This window comes from Hevea brasiliensis, chromosome 15 (assembly GCF_030052815.1).
Source record: "Hevea brasiliensis isolate MT/VB/25A 57/8 chromosome 15, ASM3005281v1, whole genome shotgun sequence".
NCBI classification, from domain to species: domain Eukaryota; kingdom Viridiplantae; phylum Streptophyta; class Magnoliopsida; order Malpighiales; family Euphorbiaceae; genus Hevea; species Hevea brasiliensis.
Window position 1 is genome coordinate 31,383,042 of NC_079507.1, and position 7,362 is coordinate 31,390,403.

Here is a 7,362-nt window from a genome sequence, read left to right on the forward strand (position 1 = left end):
TTAACTGTTGTAATTGGACTTGGAAAATTCTGGGCTATAGTGTGCATATTGAGAATGGGTATAAGTTGCCAAAATGACCAAAAATGTGTTGTTAAATGTGTTAATGGTAAGGTACAAAACAGAAATGACATGGAAGAGTTAACTTGGTAAGCATAGGATGTGTAATTGATAAGTGATGAAGAATGTGTAATAGAGCAGTGTATGTTTTGGCTTAGAACCTTAAGTGTGTGGCTCCAATTGGTATGAGACCAATTGGAGGTGAAACTAGGTACAAAATGAGCCAACTTTCATGAACGAGGCTTACCAAAATTCTGCCTAGAAGATGACTTGAAAAATGACCAAATCCATATTAGTGCTTTGAAAGCCTGAAAATTGACCATTTGGGCAGCAGTTGGTTTTTTTGCCATAACTCACTCAAAATAGGTCCAATTGACCTGAAATTTTTACCGTGAATAGTTTAGACATATATCTACAATTCTTGTGAAGACACCAACACCCAGAATGACCATAAACAAGTCAAATAGCTTGCACAAATTCGGGTACCAAAACTGGCCGAACCAAAAGTGACCTAAAAATGACCTAAAGTTACAATTTTAGTACATTCTATCCAGCATTGGTAAATTGACCATAACTTGGTCTACACAACTCAGAATGACCTGAAATTTTTCCCCGCGTGCAATAAGACATAGACCTACAAGTTTATAGTTTGGACTAAAACCCAAAAACTGAGGAAATTAGGTCATCCGGCTAGGTCAAATTAGTATACCGAAATCCGGCAAATTGCAATAAAATGCAATATACTTGAAAATGAATTTGGTAATATGTACCAACACTAAAAGGCTATTAAATATGACATATTGGTAACATTAGAATTGACTCACTTAGAGTACATCAAGGGTCAATATTATAGGTTGACTAATGAAATGAATTGAAGGGAATAGGACCAAGAAAATTTAAATATTGGATTTTATTATTAGAAACAAATTCATTGAGTACTGAAACACTTTAAATTGTGTGTTTCAGTTGAAAAGGATATTGAGAAGCATAAGGAACACTGAGTCAGGGCCAAAAGGCATATATCAAAGGTTTGTGCACAATAGTTATTTCTTTTGAATTTTTTCAATTGAAATAAATTATGATTATTTGTATGTTATTGTTTTAAATAGTGTTTGTGCACAATAATTTTGATTTCTCATTTTCTACTTAAAAATTTAATTGAACATTATAGTTTTAAATTATGTCTGTGCACAATACTTTTTATATTTACTGCTTTTACCAAAAAATTTATTTGGAGAAATGAGTTATGAATAATTTTTTATTGTTTTGGCTTTGGGAATCTTATTTGGAAATTATTGTGTTTCCTACTTTGCAAATGGAAATTTTGAGATAAAATATGATTTGTGGTTTGTATGAAATATTTAAATATTGTGATTTGAAATTGTTTTGATTCACACTTGGCATGACAATATTACTATGTTCCTCCTCCATTTATGGGGTGAGTGTGATTATATTCCTCCCTCTTTGACTTGTCAGTCTGAGGTGAGTGTGGATGAGTACTCATTATTTAGCTAGCTTCCTCCCTCATTGATTTCGATTATTGGGGTGAGTGTGTCTTGTTGTGGTGTACAACATGGCATGTGCGAAAAAAATTGTGTCATGGCCTAAATTGTGTTATCAATTGGCAACACTGTATTATTCAGTTATTTGATCAAATTGTGTTATTGATGGACAAAACCGTGTTATTCAGTTATTTGATCAAATTTGTGTTATATAAACTTTGTAAATTGTGAAACGGAATTGTGAATTATTTGATTTATGAATTGTCAATAAAAGATTTATATATCGCATTTCAAATTGTTATTGTGCACCACTGAGTAAATTTTGCTCAGCTATAGCTTTTCATTGCTGTCGCAGGTAGATAGATTGACAGGGCAGCAGATTAGGCTGCTAATGCTATATTGATAGTTCATCGGGTATATTGAGTATACCATATTTTTGCATTTTGTATTGTAATGTATGTTCACTGTATGTATATATTATTCTTAGTTTTGAGCAGTTGTAAATTAAAATTGTACATTAAAATTGTAAATTAAATTTGTAAATTATTTTGGCTTGTAAATATTGTGATATATTTCTTTTATCTCGGTTTTTGGAAACACTGGGAAATTAGTTGTTGAACTGTGTTGATAATGTTTGAAAAATTTATTGTGTTGAACAAATTGTTAGAGTTTGGGATTGAGGAATTATATATTTGAAGTTCTTTTAACAGGTTTTTTGTCACACCCTACTCCCTCGTAAGATGCAACATGATCCCGTAGTACACCTAATGAATTACCGTACTTCGTCTACCGATAACCCATTAGATATACTACAAGGGATTTTAAAAATAATTTTTTTGAAATTTAAATCATCGATTAAAATCTGGTGTTATAAAATTTTTTCAAAATTTCGGCAAAGTGCCGGCTGTATTTTGAGAAAACAGTTCTTCAATCCTGCAAAAGAAAATGCTCCCAATATATTTTCTCAAATACAGCTTCAATAACTTCATTTGCACTCATAATTCAAATCTCAATAATCAAATCAATCTCCTCATAAAAGAAACATTTCATTGATTACAAGACTCAAAATTAATATTACAAAACTATTCAGATAAATGAAATCCCAAACTTACATTTACAATAATTTACATTTAATTACATACCAAATTATTTTACAAGAGTTTTTATACAACTGCTCAAATAATTTATATACATATTATTACATGCATACATCAAAACCTATGTACATGGGTATACCTATAATATACCTGGAGCTGATCTGAAAGTGTCTTCAAAGAAACTTACTCACTGCTCTATGCTCTTCTTACCTGCGACAGCATACAAAGCTATCGCTGAGTGGTGAACTCAGTGGTGCACTACTATAATTTAAAACATAGTACAATATACATTGACAAAATTTACAGTAAATAATTTAGAAATCTGAATACTCATCAAATTCTAAAACTCAAAATATTCATTGCCAATAATGTGAATCATTTGTATAAATCATAATTGAAATCACAATTCTTTACTATTCAAAAGCCATTATGTATCTCAAAAACCATGTTGTATCTCAAAAATCATTCTTTATCTCACTAACTATGCAAGACTAATCCGAAAGGGCCATATTTGATGTGATTCTAACTCCCTATGGTCGGGGAGGTCGAATCATCGTGCACAGTACCATCACAATAATGAATCTTCCGCAAGGGCCATAACGATAAAATAAACTTAGATTTAACCTCAAATCAGAGGAAAATCTAAGCCTGTGCACGTACCATGGTAATCAAAACACAACTAGCTCCATTGTCTTCTCAACAAATGAGAGAGACGGGTAATAACCTAGTCAAGCATCTATAGTGAGATATAAAACAATATCACAATCCTTTTAGTGAGCATAAATCACAATATAATTCGATTCAAATTTAATTCCAATATCCAATAATTTTTTATACTCATCACAATTCAAATCATAAATTTGTATTTTTCCATGAAAATTACCATCACAATTCAAAACATGTTCTATCACAATTTTCCAAAATATAATTTATTCAATCCATAACAATGCTTAATTGTGACACCCCTTACCCGTCTACAGTATATCCGAGTAAGCTATGTCACACGGTGTACCGGAACACTCCATTTTATCTTAATTATTTTTATTCCTCCTTAATTAATTTTTAAGATAGTTTTGAATATAACTTGTGAAATATAATTCATTTAAGTCATTTATTGAAATTATAATTTATTTGAGGTTCCGAAAATTTTATAGAAAATCCGCAGTGATCTGGCTAAAAATGGAGAAAACAGTTCTTCGGAACCTGTGAAAAACACTTCCAATAATCATATTCAATCATTCTCAAACTCCAATATCAAAATCTCAATATAATTTTTATTGTCAACAACATCTCCATTTCTCAATCATTCATTTCTCATGGTACTCATATATAAGCAATAAGTAAATACTCAAATTTTCCATTCATAATCACAATTTTCATTATTTACATGAATATCAAAATACATTACATAAGTTTCATTTACACAAAAGAAAATAAAAGTTAGTTACAAAATACCAAAATGAAACCTAGTGTCCTACCAATGCACTGAAGATGGTGAGATGACACGGACACTATGCAGTGCTGCAGGAGGTCTCACCCAGTCTGTGGTCTACCGGGCTCTCGGTTAGGATCTCCAGAACCTACGCGTGGTAAAAGCAACGCGCTAAGCAATAATGCTTACTGGTGCTAATAATATAATAAAAAGAAATAACAGAAAATAAATATGTAGTGAATGTATTAATGTCTCATTGAAAATAAATTTTTTTTTAGTATTTGTAGTCGTACTTATTTTATACTGGTTATATTCATTATTTCATTCCATTTATCCACTTTCATTTTTGGTTGCCCAAGTAACCTATCTTTGGACGAATTGATGGATAAGCAGTGGCACTTTGGGTATCATGTACCTTGGGCCGTCACACCATCGGTCACATATATGTCTCCCGGTGTGCAACAGAACAGCTAATAAGCTGTAATAACATTAGGCACAAGGCCAAGTATCAACATAATGTCATAATGGATAAATGTAACACCCCAAAGTTCGGTAGTGCGTTCTACTGCTCCGGTGACCAGTGTTGTCCAGACAGCTAGGATGCCTAGAACTACACTTCAATATGAGTGGGGAGACATAAAATAATGAAATACAAGAAAAGAAAATACAAGAAAAACAAAGGAAAAACAATAGCAAAGAAATGTGATCAAGTTAAGCGAGCCGGGAAACCTAGCGATGGGTGACCGCACCGGGAAGTCACGGCGTGGACCGTTGACTAGCCCTGGACTGCGAGGAACCCTGGAATACATTTTTAGGACTTAAATAGAACCTTATTGAAGAATAAATATCATAAGAAATATCAAAGAAAAATTAAATAAATAGTACAAAGAAAAGTGAGAAATCGAAAAACAGACAAAACCCGGTAATACCGAAAAATCGGGAACGTAACCCGAACAGGGGCATCATGGTCATTTGACATCCCGAATTGTCTTTTGACCTAAATGTCCATTAAAAATAAATAATATTACACTTAGAAAATAAAATGAAAAATTAGTTTAGTGGTACCTAAAGTAAATAGCTAAAATCATGGGTTAAATGTGGAATAAGTGGGAGTTAAGTTTATAAAATGATTAAATTTGTGAGTGGACCACTAATGCATAAATTAAATACATAATAGGGCAGCTGTAACTCCACTAAACCAGCAGAAATAGTCATCTTCTCCAAAACAACCAAAGTTGCCGAATTGAGAGGAAATGAAAAACACCATGGCCATTTTTCATGCAAGCTCTCTTAACCTCCCATTTTCAACTCCAATCCTTTATGTTCCTTCACAAAAAATGGTCTACACATCACAAGGAAGATATTGATACCAATTTTGAGAAGTTTGGTGAAGGTTTAGCAAGTTACAATTAAAGGTAAGTTTGAATTTTTGAGAATTTCCTTGTTAAACTTTATGTTTATGTTGTGGGTGTTAGTTTTGTGAAGGAAATTTTGAAGTTTAAATAGTTATTGAGATAGCCATTTTTGGGCAGCCATGGGGTCACACATTTGATGATTTATTATGCATATAATTGATGAGAAATAATGTTGATCATGGTAAATTAATATCCTAATGAATTGTTTCACATATACATGGTGATTTTGGCACTTGAATGAGAATTGATGGATTGTAGGGCAATGTGGTGTTGAAGGACAATTTCGGCAGCCTTGGAGACACTTGAATAAATTTGTATATTCATGGGAGTGTTGACAGAATTGTGGCATTAAGGAATGAAGGATATGTGTATGAAATTATTGTGTAAAGTATATGTGAGAATTAGTGGTGTTTAGGTGTGTATGTAATGGTATTGAGATATTGTAAATGTGAATTATATTTAGTGTGTTGAGGGTAATGGTAATCTGCCCAAAATAATGTTAATGTAAAGTAGATTATACTGTGGTTAATTTACCAAAACAGATTGGTAGGGAAGTAAACAAATTGCAAAGTAAATGTGTGTAGTTGATGTGTGTTAAGCAAAGTAATCAAGGGCAGTGTACATTTTAGCCCATAACCTGAAATGTGTAACCTCAATTGGTATGAGACCAATTTGAGGTGAAACTAGGCACAAAATGTGCCAACTTTCATTGAGAAACCATACCAAAATTCTGCTTGCAAGGTGATGTGAAAAATGACCAATTCGGATTAGGTACACTTGAGACCTAAAAACTGACCATTTGGGCAGCAGTGAGTGTTTAGGCCATAACTCACTCAAAACAGGTCCAATTGACCTGAACTTTTAACCATGGATAGTTAAGACCCATACCTACAAGTCTTATGAAGACACAAAAGCCCAGAAATGACCATAAGCAAGTCAAAAAGCTTGCACAAGTTCGGGTCCAAAAACTGGCCGAACCAGAATTGACCAATTTGACCTAAAAATGACCTAATTTGATACCAATTGACCAGCAAGAGTGTAATGACCATAACTTGGTCTACTTAACTCGGATTGACCGGAAATTTTGCACCGCGTGCAATAAGACCTAGATCTACAAGTTTGTAGTTTTGACCGAAGCCCGAAAACCGAGGGAACTAGACCGTCCGGCTAGGTCAAACCAAAGGTCCCGAATCCAAAGAATTTGCATTAAAATGCACTAAACAAGGAAATGACTTTGGTAAAACATACCAAACCTAAAACCCTATCAAATGTGACATATTAATGACACTAGAACCTAATTTACCCAAAACGCAACGAGGGTCGGTATATTAGGTGATTAAGTGAATAATTGAGTTCAGTGCATTATTTACCAAACACCATCGATAGAGACAGTTTAATTTAGTACTGAAACACTTCAAATTGTGTTTCTCAGTTAACAAGGACTCAGCAAAAGGGGAAGAAATACTGAGTCAAGTCCAGGAGACAAATATCAGAGGTTTGTGCACAACAACTGTTTCTTTTGAATTATTTTCAATCGAAATAAATATTGACTATTTGTATATTATTGTTTTAAATTGTGTAAATGAGTTTGATGGACACTTATTGATTGAAAAATATTGTGAATGGTTTGAAACTGTGAAAAATTGTTTGAATGACATTGATGGTTACTTATTGATTGAAAAGCATTGGAAATGGTTTGAAACCACAGCTATCATGTATATTGATCGTATTCCTCATTAGCTTGTCTAGTGGGACGAATTGAATTCCCTCTCTGGCTGAAGTGTTGAGGTGTGTGCCTGTTGAGGACGAATTGGATGAGTACTCATATTTTTGCTAGCTAGCTATGTTATTCCTCATTA